A 23,676-nucleotide genomic window follows, 5' to 3' on the forward strand; every position below is an offset into this window, starting at 1 on the left:
TTGGAATTGTTCCGCTAGCATCTCCATAGTGAAGATGCATTCAGTGACTACCTGGGCTAGTTGTCAGTTTAGTCGTGTCAGTGACTTTCAGGTTGTTTATTTGCAGCTTGTTTACAACAAAAATGGAAAAGGTAGGTTTACTGTACAAACATGTTGAGTGTACATTATATAAAATAAGTGACAGCTTGTCCCAGAAAGCAGGGCTGTGCGATTTGGCTTGAATAATTTAACATTTGAACTTGATTACAATTAATGAAAGATTTATTTATTTATTTATTTATTTATTTATTTATTTATTTATTTATCTATTTATTTATCTATTTATTATTAATTTTTTGTGCCCTCATTATTCAGTGACAGGTTTTGTACAGTAAATATGCTTACATATTACAAGTGAGAGATTTGTGAATGAAGGGTGCATTACCTGATTTTAAAATAATTGAAGAAAACACACACTATCTACTATCTATGATTATTTTTTGAATGTCAGCGTTGAACAACTTGAATTAAAACACACATTGCCTAAAACCAAGTCAATTTTTTAAAAATAAAAGAAAAGTGAAAATAAATAACTTGCACTTTTGGAAACAAAATTAATTATTTTCAATGTTTTTCATATTAAAAGTAGAAAATAAGCAGTAACTTCTAAATAAGACAACTGTTGCATGTCCTGTAAATGACATTTAGTGCATTACTTGCATCTTTTGCAAGCAAATGTTTTAATTTAAATAATAATTTGAATCTAATGGAAACATGCCGTCTCAAGGCATCTCTGGCACAGCTTAGTCAATTGCCAATCTAGTGCAAAGTTACACAATAGTAACAAAAAAAGCAGGGTCACGTGACTCCAGACGCGGTAAGTAATTGAAAAATTCAACCTGGAAAAAATGGATCGATTATTGGTTCTGAATGTCGATTTCGATACTTTTCGATTAATCACCAGAAAGCCCCAAAACACTGCCATTTATTTAGACTTTTTAATCAAACACACCTTAAAATACTCATCAGCCCTTAAATTAGTACAACACTGTAACACTCTATGTGTCAGAAATTATACTAGCTGGAGAAATGGATTGAGGTTAAGGTTTTATATTTGCACATTTGTTAATTTTTTTTTAAGAGATTACTTGTGACATGGCCTCTATATTGTTTTCCATCCTACTTTGAATATTTAGTCTGAATTCATATCCAAGTATGACCTCAAAACAACATTAGTGCTGTTTAATGGACTGTAAACAATGTTGTACTTTTAGAGTCATTTGCTGCTAATATTATATCAAAAAGCTATATTATTAGGCAGAAAGTCAGAATGTGCAAATATAAAACCAACTTTACCTCAGTGAGAAATGGTACTAGCTGCTGTCTCTTGTGCGTTTTACTGTGTGGGTGTGCTTTCTGTCTTCCCAAATTCCCACCAATAATTTCTAAGTGATTAAAATCTTTTCAGGAATCTGCAAAAACACATCTATGGCATTATTTTGTGTGTTTACTTCAGCGAAATGACCCATGAAACGTTTGGTATAGTCTAGCAGACATTGTAACAGGAATGTGATAATTTGTGTAAACGTGTCCATCTGCTTCTGATTCCATTAAGAATCATTGATAGACTCCCTGGTTGAACCTAATTTGGCATCACAGCTCAATTCAAGTGTAGTTGGGCATGCCAATGTTCATGCCACACTTCCTTTTGTTTGTTTCAAAATTATCATGTTCCATTTACCTCACAAGTAAGATTTTGGAGCTGGAAATTACATCACAATCTGTGTCACAGTATAGGCATGTCAGAATAACAATGCTTTACTAAATACTGGCTTGAAATGAGGTGGAAAAGTTAACCTTTCCAGAAACAAGGTTGGATCTTGATATGCTGAGCTGTTTTGGATTGAGAGGTTGGAGACATCAGAACTTGGTTTGGTGTCATCACGGCCCCTAGAACTTGCACACAATGTGTAAATGTTAACTTATGGCCAGTGACCTTTAATGTTCTGATGAGAGCAAGTGCTAATTTAAACCCAAGAGATTCCCATAAGCGTGCATCCTTCTCTGTCCCTCTTGAGTGACCACAGATACCCAATCAGCACGCTGACCCTGCAGAGTCATTCATCAAATCGACCTTCTCACGTAAAGGTCAACAGTCCTGCGTCCTTCAGCAGGCCTCTGGGGTTTAAGTTGCTTTGATTTATGTGTTTGTGTGCACAAGGCATAATCAAAGAATCTGGTGATTGGTTTCTGTGATTCCAGACTCGACTCCAGGGACTGTTTTCTGTCTCTGACTGTGGTCATGCACCAGCTGTTGAAGTGCGGTTGCACAGCTCTGGAGTAGCGCGCTCTGTCTCTGTTTTCTTAATCACGTCAAGTGTTTTTCCTTGGAACGCAATGGAGGCTTGTCCACACTCCGTGCGCCAATGGTAATATTAATAAAAAAAAGCAAGTAAAGCATTCTTGGTATGAAATGCGCAACTCAGAGAACGTCAGCCAGTGTTAATCCTACTGGGGAAAATTTATTTTTACATGTCTTGAGAGCGATGTTCGAGAGTCGCTTGTGATCTTGTGCCAGTTTTGCTTTTCTAAAGCGTTTTCCATGACTGACTGTGAGTTATAAGACCTTGCTTACATGCTTTCTGCCCTCTAGATGAGCTTCACGTGCCCTGCAGAGATAAGATCTTGCTGTTTGTTTTGAATGTCAGAGCTGGATTAGTGAAGAGACTTCCAGAGGATGTCGTTCAGTGATTAGCTCAGGTTTAACCAAGCCCATGTCCATTGCAGAGAACACATTTCTTATAGTCTTCAAGTAGTTTTTGTCTAATTTATTAGACTTGTAGAACAACTGCTGCTTTTATTAATACATAATTGTGTAAACTCTTGGTGCAGATTCTGAAAATTTATTGTAGTTGACAGAAAAGTTTGCGCAAGAAATAAGGTTTTTATTTTAACCCAGTGTTCTAGTGCAGGCCACTTTTCTTCATCTTCGTGCATCTGTAACAGTCCTTAAACATGTGACCCTAAATGTGTAATGGGCCTCAAGGGGGATTTACAAAGAAAACATCCCGCTCTTTTCCAGCTGTGTGACGAAAGGCACGCTCAACCAGTTTTGTCTGAGATACTTTGCAAGGATATGACTGCTGTGTATTTGTTCTTGAAGTGGTTCTGAAATTCAGTATTCTTTTTTTTGCTTCATTAAACATTTCACAGTATTGTAGATAGTTGTGTTCAGTTTGATAAACGCATGTTTTAATTAGTGGGAGACTGTATAGCACTTTGTGGCTTTTGTGTGTGTTGTGATGGATTGATTATGTCAAAGAGAGCTGGTGCTGTTTCAGTTTCATGACACATGACTGTCTGTGGTTTTAACAGATGTACAGATACTAAATAATTCAAATAAACATGAATGATTTATAAATCAATGCATTACTTATCTAAAGCTTTTACAATGCATTTGATCATGTTTTGTTATGCATGCAGGTTTTATGCAAATCATGAAGTAAAATGTCAACTATTTGCCATCTACTTGCATTATGATCCATCTGCTCCATCTTTAATTCTGACATTAAAAACCTTGCTATTACAGCCCTTGATAGTAGTTGGCACCAGACTGTTTATTTTATCAAATCATTTGTTCTAGACATGTTCTCATGCCTTTTAAAATGTCAGACTGTTATTTTTATTAATGCTCTTGGGGTTTCTGGACAAAGAGTTTCCCGAAATGGCCCTTATTATCGATTTAGAAGTAGCAACATGCCTATTGGTGGCCTGGGAAAGAATTTAAGTCAGCTTAATGAATTTACAATATGTATTTCTCCAATCATGTCCCAATCATTTGAAACCATGCTCGTGGAATTCTCATCATAGGTATGCTCTCAAAAGTGTTTTTTTTTTTTTCAGTATATACTGTTTATATTGAATCCACAACCTCTGCTGGACTTTTTACCACAGCAATGCACAGTTGTGGTTGTGTCACCCTGGTAAATGTTCTCTGATTGACCTTAACACTGTGTCCTAACAACACACAACACAACAAGATTCCAGCAGCAAGAAATTTGGCTGTCTACGCCAGATGAAATACTACAGAAACATTTAAATACAGCCATTCAGAGCAGTACACTGCACTTCAATGAAGTGGACAGGATTAATAAGTAATTAATAAGTAATAAACCTCTTTAACATTATAAAAAAGTACATGCTGAGCGACAGATGTTATTGATCTGAGTCACAGTTTTAATGTTCATGTTTTAACTGTATGCAAGTAATCTCTCCTCTGCTGCTTTCAGTATGGAGGTAAATGTCACATAAAATGGCATTCAAACACATACTAGTAATATTTAACACTGTAAAAAACACAATCAGTGTCTGAGGTGATCAATCTCATAGTGGTTTATTTGTGTTCCAGTCGTGACGTCATAGAAATAGAGACATTATCATGGGTGTCACGATTGCCAGTGTTCTAGCCCTTGCAGATCACTGGAAAACATTCACTATAACCCGAACTACAATTCTGCCACTGAACTGCACTACATTCCCATCAGGCACCTCACTCACACACCAGTTCTGGATCACCCCTGATTACTTGCACACCGCTGTAACTCTTGAAGACTAGTTACGCTTGATTAGTTGAATTATATATACACCTCACATTCTCACACACATTGCTGAGTCTTTTTTCCTTGCATTTGACCCTTGTCTTGTTTACTGTTTATGTTGTTTTGCTGTCTGTCCTGATCATTCCCCTATTTTTGACTGAGCTTTTTGGATTACCCACATTGCTACTGTTTGCTCCTGCTTTGACCATTGCCTGCCTGACTCACCTATGTTGTACCCTGACTACTCATTACAATGGGTGGTCAGGACAAATACTCCTTTCAACATGGAAAAGATACATGTTATCATGTGTTGCAGGTGTTATGTATAGTCAGGACACAGTATAAGTGAATTTGCCAACAAAGTTTTGCCAGAATTTATTTAATTTACAGTTTATTTCAGGAGTTCAAAACAGCGTGCCAAGACTTGGGTCAAGGGTTGGTAAACGCCTTCCAACTACCATTATTTTGGGATCACATTCCACCCTAAACAAAGAATTTAGTATTAAGTCTTTAGTATTTTTTCAGTTTAGTGCGTATTAGATCCCAAAATACAATCCCAAACAACAACATTACCACCAGAATATTTATCACTTCTAATTTAAAACTGTCATTCAACTCCAAGTCCTATGAGACATGACACAGAAGAATAACTGATTTGAAGAGGATAATTTGAGGTGTTTGCAGGCTAAAGACAGCTGTCTAACTACACAGCCCAGAGATGATACATTTTATAAAGGAGAGGCAGATGGGATTCATCAGAAGTAACAAAATCAATTTAAGAATCACTTTGAGTGGTTACAGTAAGCCAGAGGCAGAGAGAACGAGACACAGTTTTGAATCGTTGCCAATGGAAATGGTTGCCTTGTAAAGCACTCCACATTTCCCCCTTGACCCCTAGTATGCCATATTATTCAACACATGTTCAGCTTTTAACGCTCAGTTGCACCATCCCTGTTGCTTTATGCACACTCGATGGGAGTTTGTGTAGATATTATTCTGTGTGTTGGGGGTTGATGCCCTGATTACTTGCAGATTTGCAATGGTTATCCTGGCCAACACCAAGGAGCTGTCAGCAAACCCAGCACATCTGAATTCACATAGGTGAAACTCTTCATGTACCGCCCAATGATACAAGCCTCCCTATGGGGAATCATCTCAGGCAGAGATAAGGGTTGATTTTCTATAAGGAAGTTGTAGAATGAGGATGTCGCCTTTATTGAGCTTGACTTACACTGACTTTCATGGGATCTGACCTTTTGTATCAACATAAAAAAGCTGGAAAGGATATTGGTTTTATTCTCGATCTAAGTATATGGAACAAAACGTGGTGCAGAAGAATATAATAAGTCCAGACTCTGACAGCTCCCATCAGTGCCACTATGAGGTAACATTTGGAAACGAGACGCTCCTTTCGTTCCCTCATAGAAATCGTACCAGTGTAAGTCTGGATCAAAGGATACAGCAGAGCGTTTGTTGAGTTATAGACTGTTCACAAATGATGAAAACCTCGCTTCTGAGGTCCTGCAGAGTTGAGGCATAACTTCCCCATACAGGTTAATGCTCAACAGACTTCAAAGTATGGCTGCTGATGGTTAAAATCCAGAACATATTTTGAATGTATGTGAATATATGTAATTCTTTTAGTCTTCCCATAAGTTTTCAGAGTTCATGACCCTGACATGGCTCATATTTTTGGGCTGTCTTACAGTATAACAGTGCATGTCCTCTGGTCCCTAAATGAGACAAGATTTGTTGGTTCACTTTTCATGCAAATGCAAGAATGCAGAAATATTTGCTTGTGTAGTTTATTTACTCACTAATTTACTTCTTTAATAAGTGAATTATTTTATTTATTTGATATTTTAGTTTGTTCACTTTGCTAATGAGTGTACTGAGTGTAACCACAGATACAGGGACACTGGAGCGTTTTAAAGACGGGATACATCAGCGGATTGCTCGTATGTCAGTTTATAGACATAACCAGCTGATCGACATGACTTAAATGTAATATCACATTGCATCAAATACTCATTTATTTACTTAATACTATTCATTATATTCAAGTTATTTATTCTATTAATTCAAATTGCATGTTTATGTTTATCTTTTAAATATCTAATAGCATTACACTGTCTGTATCTGATGTAAACTAGGGCTGCATGCTATTAGAAAAAAAATACATTACGATCTTTTTATTTTCAGAGATTTTTATATTGCAATGTTTCACCAAATAACTATACATTTTTAAATAATTAATACATTTATATGTAATACATTTATAAGAACCTGGCTTCTCTTGAGGTTTTTTTTTTTTCTCCTTCAGTTTCATTAATTGGTGAACAAACAAAAAGTTTGTTCCTCGCCACTGTCGTCACTGGCTTGCTTAGTTTTGAACTTGTGGCTAACTACCAGCACAGATAAATACAGTAGCGCAACTATATAAATTAAGGACTCTAACCGTATTCAGGTACAAAAATAAAATAATCAAATGTACAATAAAGTTGTATAGTCTGCATTGTAGGGCTGCACAATATATCGTTTCAGGATCGATATCGCTATGTGATCATTTGCAAGTCACATCGCAGGATATGCAATGTTGAGTTTGTATTCGACTTCATCATTTGCATGTGTTTTTGAGGCCTGTGATTGTGTAATGATTTTAAAAACATTTAGGTATAAGAAATTGTACCATGTATAACTTTAATAATGATTCATTTGATTGAAATATGTTTATTATTCAATTACAGTACCTGAATGCTATAAGACTTATTAAAACGATAAAACGATTTCAATTGTATCTTTTTCTTTATTGTATTTATAGATTACACATTAGATTTTATGGAAATGCACTTTAGCCTTATCAATCTAACATTATAAATTCTTTGCAAATAGAGATATTAGGTAATCTGGTAAAATTGTATGATTCTGTATTGTGTGCACAGAATAAACAATAATGTTACGTTTTTTCAAATAATTCAGCCCTACTTCTTTGTAAATATAATTAAAAAAAAAAAAACGTTTTGTTAATGCTACAAACTGCAAAAATTCCTTGTGCCCAAATGCTTTATATTAAATACTAAATGCACAGGCCTTAAAAACACACACAACTGATAAACTTTCACTTTTTTATGGTTAAACTGAAATGACTCTGCAATTGTACCTGATGAACTATAATCCTACTGTAACTCTACATTATAGATCCTGTGATTGGACTATTGTGGATTCACTTATTGCGATATCGGTGGTTAAACGATATACAGTATTGTGCAGCCCTATTTTAAACACATAACATTTTATTATGAAAAGCATTGTTTATGGGGTCATGCCAAAATTATAAAATTAGCGATTTTATTCACAAAGGAATAAAGCCAGCTGAGCTTTAAATTGTAACCACCATCTCTGTGTTTCAACAACTTTCACTAGATCAGGAGTGAAAGTTTTTTGCTCAGATTTAAGTGATTTGTCTAAATCAGATCATTATACACTGATTAAAAAGATCAGTTCTATTTAAATCATTCATTGTATAGTGGATATTTCTAATCTTTTGCAAATCTTAATGATCATTTCAGTTAATGATGATAACCTCAGCCTGAGGGACCACACACATAATGAGAATATGATCTCCGGGGTCATATTGCACTGGCATCTGCCTTGTTCCGCAAACACATAGGTGGGCACAAAAACTCGCCACAGTAGGGTGAAATTCAACCCCTCACGGGCCCCCGCAGATTACACACACATTGGTAGCTGTTTGCTGTCTGAGTGATCGATGCAGATTCTGTATCATCTTTCGGCAGCTCCCGCTCTCAGCAATCTCTGCCTCCCTCCTGTCTTTGTCTTCCTCTTCCTCTTTTGTTCTCCACTCTTTCAAACACTTCCTCACCAGCCTTGTGCCAATTAAGAATCATGCGAGCAGCACACTAAAAAACATTCTCCATTGTCAGTTCTCTACGTCTGACTGATAAATCCTCTTATGAATGATGCCTTCTGCTCAGGTGGAGATTAATGACAATCATAATCCATTTTTAGCTTGCTGTAATATGTGTGTGGTTATAAAGAGGATCCATCAATGTCATGTCATGCAGTGATAATTGGGCAGCCTCTTGACAGGTTAATCACAGGGCGATCATGGTTCCCGTGGAGGACCATGTGTTCCCAGTCATCTGTTTGGAAGGATCAAAACTCAAACCATGTTAAACAGTGCTGATTGTTTCTTGTATTGATCCTCCTTAATCCGAGTTCTGTTTTCCAGGCAGGACCAAAGATAAACAGTAAAATGATTCTGTTTTACTTTCCTCAAGTAGTGTGATGTAGTTTTTTTTATTGTTACATATCATGGTTAATCTTATTGTCTACAGTTTGTCACATTTGTGGAGGTTTTTTTTTGTATGTGCGTGTGTGTGTGTGTCCTAGAAATAACACAGAATCTTAGGTAGGTTTTTTTGTCCCCTTCGGGAAATTGATTTGCAGCATTATCAGCAGGCATCACACCAAACAACAGGACAAAGACAACATTCACATTCAACAATATATAAAAAGTAAGAAATAAATGGGATAAGACACAATAAACAGCCCGACCAACTTAAAACTTTAGCTTTTCTCTTTAAACGTAATGCACAATATTTTAATTTCAAGAGGCTTTACCTCTGCTAGTGCTTCCCTGTGCCTGACATTCATGCATATACTGTGAATTCTACCTGCTATACGAATTGGCAGTCTCTAATTTATCCTTCTTGGATGGATTTTATAAATGACTTGAAATGTCACAGGCCCAGCTGCTTTTTGAGTCCAATAGAGATTCATTAAGCCGTGATGCAGAGCGTAGCGGCAAAGTCCATCATCGCGTCTAGCCTATTCAACTACATTCTCCATGCTCAAGCGCAAAATATATTTCCAGGTAATTACTGTTGCTTCAAAAGCCACGTCGTTTTGAATGCCTAATTCAAGGGGATGTTTTTATACGCTTGCACGTCGTAAAAGCAAAAGCGAGCAAGACGAGAAGGAAACGTTATGATTTTAAAAGAGCCTCTGCTGTGTTTCTCACACCTGTACCCCTCCGGAGCTCAGGCGGTCTACATTAATGCGTTTCCCATTATAGACCCTCAGTATTTTCTTTGTATGTAACTGTAGAGTGAATAATGCATGCATTCAAAAAGATATTGATGTTTTTTTGGTGATATGAAAGTCTTTGTTGTGTAAAAACACTCTAGACTGAAGATTTCAATTCAAAAGAATATAAAAAAGCTCCCATATCCAAGTAACCTTCCCTGAGGGAAAGCTGAAACTTTATCATTTCATACATATGACTTGTAGTACATCACTCAACCTGCATTATCTTAATCGTATGCTGTGTATGGAGGGATGGGGCGATGTTTTTCGCTTTGCGGTTTTGCTTTATTCAGCTCAGAGCAATGGGGCATCATTAGGAACCACATTCGGGTCATATTTCATTTCCATTCAGATCTTTTTGGGGTCTGTAATTCATCACCAGTCCGGAAGCAATCTGTTTGCTTTTCCTGTGTTTCCTCGAGATAAGAGGCACATAGAGCGTTTCGCCTGCCGTGTAAAGAAAGATTGCCGTGATATGAGGACTTGTTTAGGTTCACTGTCTGCAGTGCCATTACCGGTCAGATGATACAGTTAATTTATTGAACAGGGATGTAGGCTTTGCATGAATGCTTCTGAGAAAGTCAAGTGTCATATAAGAACTAAGAAGTTATTGTATGATGTTTTCAGTGTTTTACAAGGCAATTGTCCTCATTTCTGACAATTGGAGACCAACTGAGGTATAGAGTTTGGTTTGTGTTGTTGATGTGTCAAGAAGCTGGCTTTTGCTGATGAAACTAAGTTTACATGCACTTGCTTGAAAAGATAAGGACTTTTAAGATGAAGTACTTGGAATAATACAGATATGGGACTAGATTTACTAACAGCTTACATCAGCTCAAATGGTCTTTTTGGCATTAAAACTGTGCTGTCAGTATTTACTACAGTAAAATGCACAGAGAAGAATAGTGTTGAAAATGCAGTACATGGACACAGCTAGGGCTGGCCAATATGGCAAAATGCAGTCTCGATTAATTCTTTTCCATATTGAACAATAATGAAATATATTTGAATGTCAGTTGTTAATTCTTCCAGATTTAAAAGAGTGAATCCACAACAATGACTTTCACAAATTAATAGCATAACCTATCTCTAATATCAACACACTTCTAGACTCCCATTGACACCTGCATTTCGTTGCACCTGCATTTCGTTGCCTTGTACTTGTACATGTGTGATGACAATAAATTGAATCTAATCTAATCTAAAAAATTGTTGCACATTTCTGCTGTGTGATTGGCTCTTAGATCAATACAGACTAAAAAGTTCAGAGCTTATCATTGTTATTGACATAAATTTTATTGCGATTGGATATAATATCGTTTATCAGCCCAGCCACAGCTATTTTAGCACCTGACCTAACAGAATTTCAGTATTTAAATGAATCTCACAATGTGGTTTGCGCTGTTCAAATTACCGGTATTTATACCATTATTTAATTATATAACTTGAAATTGCTACCATAGCTGCGTTTTTTTTAATAATAATTTTTTATGAGGAAGGCTAACTTTGACATCATGGATATCGATTATTTTGTTCACACCCCGACATATTTGCCACCCAGGCTCATTCTGAAAATGTACCTCTGTATACATTTCTGGAGGCTGCCCAATCTCAAAATTCTTAAATCTTAATGCTTAAGTCCACCAGAGGCCACTGTCACATGACTGTTTGACTGACTGACCCACTCTCCTCCTTCCTTAAACCCAACCAATTGTATTGATTCATCAGCGCCCACCCACTTCCCAATAATTTTTAAAAGAAATTCAAAAAAAGAAAAAACCCTCGTCTGATTTTTACCACATTTTCAGATTTTACTGAGTTCTCACCCTGTTATTTACTTGTTTATTTTAGTTTTTAGATTCTTTTTTTGTCTTACCTGCTTTCTCGAACCTCAAACCTCGTCATCGTGCTCAACTCCTCTCTGCGTCTCAAGGTCACCAACATACATGGCAAACTTACAAGACAAACTGGTAATTTTTTAATTGCATTAATTTAATTAATCACAGCCATACGTACTTCTGGCTACATAATTTACAATCTCCAGAAATGTATATAGGGCTACGTTTTCAGAATGAGCCTATATTGCATGTTTGTCTGTCCCCTCGCTTACCCCTGCAAAAATTGTTCAAAACATTGTGCACCGTGCCTAGTGATAATAGATCCCACATCTTATGAGCATCAGCTCTACTTACTTGCCACTATGCTAATTTGTGCTGTGCTTATTGCATTGTTTTATATATAAATGAGATGTTACATTTTTGTTCTTTAATTTGCAAGTTGTCTGTAGGATCTGCAGAATTTTCAACATCCACTGGCACCATTTTGTAAATTTGTTCTCACAAAAACGTGCCCTTTTTGGTAAATCTGGCCCATATTTTTTGATTTCCAAATAGCTGGACCAAATGACCAATCAGACTTAAGTAGACTCTGATAAAGGAGGGATTCTTGAATGAACCAAATCAGACACAAAGACACAATGCTGCACACACATAGTATATTATAAAAGTGTTTTTTTTTTTACCTTGAATGTAAACCTAATTGTTGGAGACCTCTAAAACAATATTAGAAACCTTTGAAATGGCATAATGGTGCACTTTTATGTGCTCATGGTTGCAGGGGTGTAGCGGACATTTTAAAAGTGGGGGGACGGCTGTATGAGATTATATGTTCATATAATTATTAATCACCTGTTTCTAAATGGTCTGTTTCTAAAAGTGAGGAAGTTCTGAAGTTCCCCCCCCCCCCCGGTTGCTACGCCCCTGCATGGTTGTGATGTAATGTCTATGATGAGTCTTTCTGATTGAATTATTCAAGATTCTCTAACTACGATGCAGGAACAATGGATTCTATGATCTGCCCTCTTCCATTTGATGTTTAACTAGATTTGAGACATATTTTTCAAACTGTGGCCTAAAAAAAGACCCCCTGCTCATTCTTCAATGCTGTTTTTCTCTTATCTGGCTTACAGATTGTGTTATTACTCATGCGGTGTCTGGCTCTAGTAACATCACACCATCAGGTCCTGGAGTTTGTGTTTTATCTGGCCTTGCTTGATTTCAATAAACGGAAAGAACCATATTTCAGAGCAGGATTTAGATAAACTGCTGCCTGCTGTGTTTATCTGCCTTGGAGTGCGTGAGCTCTGAATCTCTCCAATATGACATCCACAAGAGTTCTCAGACATCATCTGACCATATTTGATGAAATGGACATTTCTACCACTCAATGTGTAGCAATGATTCGGTGTTCACAAGTAGATAATAGAATACTGTGATCCATCCAGCGGTACATCTCGCCAGCACGTAATCCCTCTCTTTGCTCCATCTCTCACCATCTCCTTTTCTTCCCATTTAGTCATTATCTTCCATCTCTCTTGTGTCAGCTCAGTGAATGTGGATGGTAGCTTGAAAACCATTTTACATTTATAATGCGACACATTTCCAAGCAGAAAAGGATGTTCAGTTTGACAGTAAATGTGGAGCTGGTTTTAACCATCAGGATTTGATTGGATCATGAAAAAGTGGCCATCTCAATTTTAAATGCATTTAAAATAATAAAACATACTTGCAGTTTCAAACTACATTTAGAATTGTGGGAAGCCATAAATGACACATACGCTACCTAACAAAAACCTTGTCGTTATTTAAGTTTTAGGAACAACAAATAATAACTTGACTTCTAGTTGATCATTTAGTATCAGAGGTGGCTTTTTTGAAAGGCAAAGGCCTCTAGATTATGCTTATTTTACCAAAATAAAATACGATCATGCCTTGATTTTTCATTGTTTAATTAGGACAGTCAGGTCTGACTTTGCATAGACAAAAGTCTTGTCACTTAACAGAAATAATGTACAGTATAGAATATGCTGCAATGATTCAAATAACCTATTAGTAAAGTCATCTGGAATGGCAAAGAATGCGTTCTTACCGGACTCCCAAGATTCATCTTCAATACCTTCATCTTACCTCAGACATGCTCAATAATGTTCATGTCTGGTGGCTGGGCAGGCCAATCCTGGAGCACCTTGACCTTCTTTGCTTTCAGGAACTTTGAAATGGAGGCTGAAGTATGAAGAATTTGCATCTCCTGAGGTTTGTAATGTAATGGGCAGCACAAATGTCTCGATACCTCAGCATGTTGCCAACCCCAAACCATGTTTTTTCCATCACCAAACTTGACTGATTTCAGTGAGAATCTTGGGTACATGTGGGTTCCGATAGGTCTTCTGCAGTATTTGTGATGACTGGGATGCAGTTCAACAGATGATTCATCGGAAAAATTGACCTTCTGCCACTTTTCAAAATGATCAACTAGAAGTCAAGTTATTATTTGTTGCTCTTACAACTGGGGTTGACGATAATACTTTTGTCAGGTAGTGTACAGTGGGGGAAATAAGTATTAAATTCTTCGTTTTTTCCTGGGAATAATATTTGTAAAGGAGCTATTGACATGGAAATGATTCAGATTTTGGTAAAAACTCAAACAATAAAAACATAAAAATAAACCAAAACGAAAAAATCTGAAAATGAGTTATGTGTAATAACAATGGAATGACAAAGTAATAGCAAAGTACTGAAATACTTAATACTTTTTATTCTTTTAAATAGCTTTTTTGGTGATTAAAGACGTCTCTCATATGGAGAATAAAGTCACACACATTGCTCAGGTGCAGTTGTGTTTTTCAGACTTCAACAGAGTGTAAATATCTTGATGGTTCTGTGGATGTTCTCTGATCTTTATTTTGTATTTTCTATTGGATTTGAGTCAGGTGATTGGCCTGGCCATTCTACAGCTTGATTTTTTTTCTCTGAAAGCATTTGAGAGTTTCATTGGCTGTGTTTTAGATCATTGTCTTGCTGAAATGTCCACCCCGCTTTGATCTTAATCAGCATGCTAATGTTGATGTTGGACGGAAGCAGCTAATATTGATTTACAATGACCAAGGGTAGAGGGTTGCCGAAGAACTACTGAGAGATTTCAGCTGCTGTCTGGGCTTTCACTGCCTTTCTACACATCACTTTCTTCATGTGTTCAATACTTTTTCCCTGTGTCATTTCATTTTATTACACAAAACTTAGTTTTCTTTGCATATATGGATTTCTTTGGTTGATGCCAACATACAGTGAAAAATTCAAGTCAATGGCACCTTTAGAAATATGTTTTTTGAAAAACAAAATGATGAGATGTTCAATTCTTATTTCCTCATTGTTGTACACTCACAATGCTAAAATACTTGTAGTGATGTTTGCTCTCAATATCCAGAACTCCTATCTATAAACTTCATTAAATGCTCTGAATTACTGTTGTCATTATAAGCACATGCTTGTCTTCCTTAAAAGTTCTCTTTATGTTCCTGGAAACATTCAGAAGGCATGTTTTCAAAACACTTTCCGTTGCTTCGCTTATTGAAGATCCAGAGTTGTATTTTATAGTGGAATAAATGGCAGATGAGTGCTGCGTTACACAAGCTCTAACTCAAACCATGGCAGATTTGGAACATGTAGTCTTTGTTAGCATTCGGCGTTCGCTTAGCTTACGTGGTGCTTTTTAGAGTAAGAGATTGTCGTGGAATACATCTGCTTGCTTGCCAATTAGTGAATATCCTAAAAAACTGTTACAAAAAGAAAAAGAAAGGCTGGAGAAAATGGATGAGAAGCCCAGATTAAGTGTTGAATGTGATGAATAGGTCTACGCTTTGCCCTCGTTCTCTGTTTTGTTCGGTTTCTCTTGAGTTTTGTGTCTGTTTAATGACTAGTCTGGGCCGGTCGGACAATAAAAGAGCCCCAGTAGAACCTGCTGTTCTTCATTTATAGATTTATACACTTCACTTTCACTCTCGTCCCCCACCGGAGACTAAGTGCATTCAGCTGTTTTCTGCTCTAGCAGGTGGGCGCTTTTTAGGTCACTGTGACATCTAGATTATCAGGTTAACTTACTTCTTCTGATAACACTAGATATTTATCATGCAGGTGCAAAACAATAGGGAGATTGGGAAGAACAGAGGAGGAATTCAATTTTTAAGAGAATATTAAACCAAATGGAAATTCAAAATTACACTGTATATATTATATTATATTATATTATATTATATTATATTATATTATATTATATTATATTATATACAATAATATGACATTTAAAGGATATTTTAATGATCATCTAGTTACAATAATAGAAAAAGGGGAGCAGTTCTAGTTCATTTGCTTATGAGGTTACTTGATTTGCCATTTGATCAAATTTGAAATATAAATAACTATTATTTCATGAATATGTTACTGTCAAAACCTAAAACTTCTGCAAGTGAATAAACTAGACACTTTGCTTTTTGCGATAGAACTAGCAATATTATATAATACAACAATGTATTATATATTACAACAAAATAATAAATATAGTCTGCAGTCAAACAGCACCTTCAAGAAGTTCACTAGTCTGCAAGAGCCTACAGGAGTCTCTTACAAGTCTGCAGTCTGCAAGTTTTATCACAAGTCTAAAAGGAGTCTAATTGAGACAAAGTCATCCTGTCTATTATGTGTTTAAGGAGGGGGCAGAGATTGTAAGTGGAGACATAGAAAACAAGCATGACTAGTTTTAGCTGAAGATCTTGTTTTAGGGTCTTGAATAGATCCTGAGGTTTCACCTGTCATGACCAGCTTGAAAGGATCACCCAGGGTTGTTGGGACTCTGCCTTTAGCATTTGCATCACTTTGACTCAGCCCGTGCTCAGAAGGGCAATAGGTTTTAATGACTTTCACACCCTAGCTACAGTTTTAAATAAGGAAAAAAAAAAAACAAAGAATATAACTTTTAAGTTATACAAATATCACTGTGAATTTTAAAACTAGATTATATAAATGTATTTTCCCTTAATATGTTACATTAAATTATATCTAGCTGACTTCCTGGCTGAAGTTACTACAAATTATTGAAATGATGGTGTGTATATATATACATGCTACATAATATCGCTATGGTTTCTTAAAAACAGTGTTTCTTGACTATTACGCCAGAATGAGAGTATAGTTCCTTGCAAAATGGGCCTAGAAAATAGTAATTTTTCTGCTATTACATAATGGCTCAAGCTTCAAATTGTTCAGATACATTGTCAATGTTGAAAGTAAATGTTTATAATTAAACAGCATAAGATAATAATAGTTAAAAACAAACAAAAATTTAATTACTATGACATAAATCGATTAAATAAATAAACTAATTAAAAAGAGTGCATCTATTAAGTGGAAGGCAAGATGTTAAGAGAGTTAAAGTAAGTTATAAAACATTGCCACTTTTTAAAGAAATTAGTTTTCCCAGAGCATCTAACCTTTACAACTTCAGAAAATGCATGGTATCCACAAGCCATCGGGATGTAGTTGGAGGCTTATTTGATTTCCAGTGAAGTAGATTACGACACCTATAGCTAATAATGAGGTAAAGGTTAAAATATTGGCCTTGTTTAGAATTAAACTGGAACCAAATCTTTGGAACCCCAAAAAATGCAACATCAGGGGATGGGTCTATATTTACCTGCAACACCTTAGACATAATTGTAAAATAATTAATCCAGTAATTATGTAACATAGGGAACATAAAGAACATATGACTTAACTTACACTGTGGTGCATGACATCTCAAAATTCTTTTTTTACCAAAATGCTAACGGTCAAATTCGATTCAATTTATTATCCCACGCTAAGCTAAAAGTAGCACTACCAGAACAACTGATCTGAATGGATTCAGAAAGGGTCAAGTCAACTGTTTAACTTTAGGAGACTTGTAAAAAGAGCCTGAAATAGGTGGAGTCTTCCTTAAAAAATGGACTGAATAGTCATTAAAGCGTCTTTTAAATGTAGTATTCTGTTCTATTCTATTCTATTCTATTCTATTCTATTCTATTCTATTCTATTCTATTCTATTCTATTCTATTCTATTCTAATCTATTCTATTCTATTCTATTCTATTCTATTCTATTCTATTCTATTCTATTCTATATGAGACTGTAATAGAACCATTTATGATCATTAGAGGCTCCAGAATTCAAAAGTCAAATTAGCATCCGTCCCTTGGGCCATTCTTCAAGATTACATTTTGATTTGTGAAATAAGGCAATGAGTAGACAGTCATGGTTTGTCACTGGTAGAAAGGGGCATTGTCAGAATTTAATCAGAGCCATCATTTATCACCGCTGAGTACACAATGCAGACAGTTGCTTTTAATTAACTCCTTAGACTCAATTATCGCCTATCCAGACAACAGAAGATGCAGATGAGGATGTGCAGCTGATTATTTCACTACTTATTTACTGCCCTATAATGTATGTTTCAAACATGCATTTGGGATGAAATGCAGCACTGTCCAGTACAGGCACCGGTGCCCAATTGGGTGGCCCTATAAATCTAGTTTTAACTGGGTTTTATAGAAGCCATTAATGTTATGAAAACTATCACTGTTAGAGGCTCCAGCCGTTGCCTGCTAAGAGCATTTGTGCTCCATTCACTTTCTAGAGAAGGCCCGCATATATATTTTCATTAAAAGCAGCTCAATGGAGGGCCAAGAAACACTTTAGGCTCACACTTTTCCAGATGTGCAGCTCCACATCCATCATGGCGTTCAGACGGTGAGACTTTACAGGGTCTGGATTTGGGAAGTGGCAAGTGAGGAAATCTGGGCTTTTCAGGCTTTTACAGTAGCAGATTTGCGCCAGTATTTTCCGCCGTCCTTATTGATTTATAATGCTGTGAAATAATAATAATAATAATAATGTAAAAAGACTAAATTAAATATGCAATATAATTAGTGCGTTAATATAGTGACATAATATGTGTCCATGTATTATATTTACTATGTATATGGGATACACACACATATATAAAAATAAAACTATACAAAACCATTTTATATCTAAATAAAAATAAACATTTTGTCAAATATTTGCATGCATGTGTGTATTTATTTACACATAATAAATATACACAGTGAGCACACACATATATTATGTCAAAACAAACATGTAATATTGATTAATCCAATTTGGGTTGAATATTGATTAATCTTGTATGTCTCAGGACATTAAATATGATATAATATATTATAATATAAAATCATTAAATATAATATAATATAATATAATATAATATAATATAATATAATATAATATAATATAATATAATATAATATAATATAATATAATATAATATAATTAAATAAAATTAATTATAATATAATATAATATAATATAATATAATTAAATAAAATTAATTATAATATAATATAATATAATATAATATAATATAATATAATTAAATAAAATTAATTATAATATAATATAATATAATATAATTAAATAAAATTAATTATAATATAATATAATATAAAATAATATAATTTAATATAATATATAGATGTTATAATAATGTAAACAATGCAAGTGAAATATCTGCTCACAGCTACTTAATTAGTCACTCAATTAGGCTTGATCATTAAGTCAGAGCTTTTAAGTCGTGAAATACTCCACTCTCAGGCCTCAATCCACCGATGTGATGTGTCTGATTGACCGGATTGCGGTGGTTTTATTAGACATCGATTTCCTTTAACTGCTGGTCTCTCTGTGGTTGCCTCTGCCACTGGGCTTCTTATGGACACCATCCATCATTGAGTTAACAAGGCTTCTTTGTGCTGAGTGAAATGGCTATTCCATTAGCATGACATCGCTCCGGGATTAGCCCAGATGGCGCGTACTGGAGATCAATGTCGCTTCTGGTAGAGTGAGGAAGCTCAAAGTGAGAAGAATCACAGATACTCATTGGGTCTGTTCAGATCATTAAACTGCTTGTACAAGGGCCATCAGTTTTTTTCTTTTTCTTTTTGGTTATATAGTGGAAATAAAAAGTAGAAAACAATTTATAAACAATTTTGTAATATATAATTGCATTTTAATTGTTCTGAAGGCTGCCAAACTGCTAGTACAATGGTGTTTTACAAAATAACCAAGGCGAAATAAAAGTTAATCCAGTTAAGCAGTTCCCAGTTACAATGGGTTACTTTTGACTTTTTTAAAGTTAAGTCAACTTGCCGTTTGTCGCTACAGTTGCTTGTCGATACAGTCGTGCTCATCTCACATTAATAAATGGGGAGACAATTCAGTTAGTAACAAGTTATAATGTTTGGGTGTGATGTTGGACAACAAACTGAAGTGGCATGCAGTGGACTGACTCCATGAACTGACTGAAGGAAAAAAGCTTCAACAGAGATTGTACTTTTAAAGACATTATTGTTTAATGTTAACAACACATTGTTGATCATATTTTATAAGGCTTTTATTAAAAGTATTGCAACATTTTGTGTGCTCTGTTTGTATAGAAATGCTTTTGAGGCCCAGAGGAGGTACTGGGGAAGGTGGTAACAACAGCCAGTAAGTTGTTGGGAATAAAACTAAAGAGTATGGATAGTACATACAAAGAAAGAGTATTAAATAAGGCTATTACTGATTGTCAATAATGAGAGGCATTCCTTTATCATACACCTTAAATTTTTACCATAAGGTTATATGGTAAAAGAAATAGGACAAAAATATCATTTATACCTCAAGCAATTAAGTTTTTTTAATTCCTCCTCTCTCAGTGGCAGTTGTTGGCTAGTAGACTGGATATTCATTTAGAGTAGGGGTTCCATGGTACTTTAGGTTTTTAATGATTTATTTATATAAATGCCAAATGTGAAACTGATAAAGTTAACTAACTAACTAACTGTGCACTGTAAAAAGTTATTAGTTGGCTTTAAACAAAGTGAAGACAATTTAATATAAATTTCAACTTTTGTTTTTAATATAATTTAAATGTAGTAAGTTGACATTGTTCATATAATTAATAATTATAAGGCAACGACATTATTCACTTTTTAAAAATAAAGTCCACTAATCTCTTTAAATAAATCCTATAAATCTAAATAAATTTAAATTAAAATCCAATAAATCCTTTATTTTGTGGGAAAATGAGAGAACAGCAATGGTTGGAGAATTAAGAAACATTACATCTAAAAACTTTAGAGGGTTACAGCAGTCAAAAATGTGTATGGAGTGTACTGTGTAAGCCAAATATTGTAAAAATACAATATCCTACAAGCCATAGATTTTGAGTGATCAAAGATTTCCCCGTGCTATGGCTGAAACGGCCGTGCCTTTGGTCTTCACCAGAACAACCTGCTGGAAAATGGCTCACCATCTTGCAAAGTCAGCAAAAACTGGAAAGTGTGGCTGTTTGACTGGAAAGTTAAATAGAGGTTGTCAGATAGTTAAGGAAATGACAACCAGGTGGAAGATTAACACCAAAAAACTGTGAGGAACCAAAAGGTTTTCTCTAATTTTGATCAGTGTCCTTCCTTTCAAATATCCAACTAGGCCTGTCACAGTAATCAATATTAACTTATCGGGCAATAATTTTTGGTGTTGCAAATATATATATTTACAAATTCACAAATAACATTAAAGCCATTTACTAGGACATTTACATTTACCTCACTGATGTAAAAGTTATAATTGGACATTTACTTAATAGTACATTTAATAGAATATGTAATTGGCCAGTTTACATAAGTTTTCAAATTACAGAATGTTAACTTTAAGGGATGAAAAGCCTTAGTCCCTAGAAAGGGTTTATGGCTATTTGAATACAGTATATGCTGTTGTGTAATCATTTTATAATCATTTTATAATCATTTTAAAATAGTGGCATAAAATGATCTCAAAATGACAGTAATATTGCTTATCGCAACAATTTCTGTGACAGTATATCGCACAACAATAATTCTTTATTGTGAATGGCCTATATCCAACTGTGCTTCAGCATATATGTAATTCATGAATTTGATTAATGGTTGGTGGATTGGTTGGTCGATTGGTTGAATGTGTCTTACTGTTAATGATAAGCATAGTAACCTTTACAATTTTGAGTTTTAAATAGAGGAAATCTGCATTTTTCTTTAAGAAAATAAATTGCAATTTCATTTAGTTTGTGAGCAATTTTTAACTTTTATATCAATAAATCGCAGGGGGTTTGTTTTATGCATTGTCTTTGGGTACAGCTTTTATTTTTTTTCCATTTTTATAATCTTTCCAAGTTTTGTTGTTGTACAGTCTGACACTGTAGGACACCGCAGTCTCCCTGCTCCACCCGACTCCACCAGTGCCTTTGATGACCGGGGGAAAAAGTATGTGTGTCCTGATTGGCCGTTATACATTTTTTTGTGCTCATGAATGGGTTCCAGTAGACAAGAAGGCTAAATCTTAATCAAGATCTTGGCCTAGTTAAATGCTCATGCCAGAGCTGGCTTTAACATCTGGCCAGCTGTGAGTGCCTGGTGGCTTTGATCACCGCCTCTTTACTTCAGTTTGACTCTTGTTAACTGCGTGACCCTTATATATGCCTCAAAATGAATGTATGTAATGATGAATGGTGGGCAGATGAAAAAAAAGCTCTTAAACTATGTACTGTTGTCAACTTAATAAAAGCAAATAATTAAATCAATCAATCAATTTATTGTTTAAAGTTTATTCTAGTAAATAATTGATGTAGACACTTTATATTGCCTGCAAATCTAATTTTAAATGTAAGCCTTCAGATAACAAGAAACATGAATATGCTCCATATTGTTTTTTTTTTTTTTTTTTTTTTGCTAAAATGTTTGGAAGTGTAAACGTATATTGCATACTCAACCTTTCAGATGGATGACATGAGATATTGTGGCTGATTAAAAGTGGAGCATACAGTGATTTGGTGGTGATGTTATAGCCCGAAGGCATCTGGGAGAAAGGATCAGCAGGATCAGGCATTTCTGCTGTAATGAGTTTCTGATGTATATCAGATGTTGGTACTATAATAACACAACGCTGAAGTCTTCTCCACTACTGATATATGTTGTTTACGTGGTGTAGATGCAGCCTTAAGCTATTATGAAAGTCTGAAATAGCAATCCTAAAAGTGATGCTAATTTAAAAGCACGTCTTTGCTTATTGATTGTACTAGAATAAGAAAAAAGGTAACTTGCTGTACATTATTTCAGCACCTTTATTCCCAATCTGTCTGAAATTCTCTGATTGCATTCTGTTTTATGCAAAGCCCCTCCTCCTAAAAGCCCAGAATGCTCTAAATGGCCAGCTGAAGCACGTATTGAACATTTAAAATATTTATTTGACGCATAAATATGTTGAATAAATAAAATAATAAAATGTTAAGTAAATAAAATAATATTGTTGAATCAGTGCTTCCCACAGGTTTGAAATCTACGTGCGATGGTGGCCGCATTGAAACACACCATTTACCCACATCACATAAATAGTTAACTATGTGAGACAAACAAAACATAATTAAATTTTTTAACAATAATTGTATGTATTATGGCACTGTTATACACTGTTCAAAGCAAACTTGAGTGCTAAAGCATTTTAGATATGTGTATAAAATATATAATATATTAACATCATCAAATTAATAAAATATACAGCGAATGAGAAATAAATGACAGAAAAAGGAATAAAAACAGACAAAATCTTTAAAAATTTCAATACAAGACTAAAACGTGTAGATTATTTAAATAAGTCAAATACGTTGATTAACCATATATTTTGCAGCTAGTTTAGACCAGTCATTTCATTTTTTTCTGAGTATATAGTTATTCTGAGTGGTTTAGATTGAATTATTTAATGTTTCTATCGCTTTCGCAACATTTTAGGAGCTTTAGAAACCCCGGCTGGACGACTTTTTCCGAAAAAGGTGCGTCTCTGTGGGTCTGCAGAGCACGTGAGATTACCTGTGGGAGTGTTGACAGTTCAGGCACACACAGTACGAAACAGTTAAACCAGAGAAATGTTTCACTACTTAATCGATCGCGGATGTTTGGTTGTTGGGCAGATACATAAAGATGTAAAAGGATGATACTAGTAAAAAAAAATGTGTCACTAAATATAGCTGGGCCTGCCCAAGTAAGGTCTATGTGTGGG

At 35.1% G+C, this 23,676-nt stretch overlaps 2 protein-coding genes across 2 annotated transcripts in view; both read left to right on the top strand.

The window, feature by feature from the left end:
• Positions 1-23,676, top strand: part of LOC130223542 (uncharacterized) — a 160,987-nt gene that overhangs the window by 90,353 nt on the left and 46,958 nt on the right.
• tmtc2a (transmembrane O-mannosyltransferase targeting cadherins 2a) overlaps positions 1-23,676 on the top strand; it is a 51,951-nt gene that overhangs the window by 925 nt on the left and 27,350 nt on the right. The gene's annotated exons all lie outside the window — the stretch shown is intronic.

The sequence above is a fragment of the Danio aesculapii genome, chromosome 4, assembly GCF_903798145.1.
Source record: "Danio aesculapii chromosome 4, fDanAes4.1, whole genome shotgun sequence".
NCBI lineage: Eukaryota > Metazoa > Chordata > Actinopteri > Cypriniformes > Danionidae > Danio > Danio aesculapii.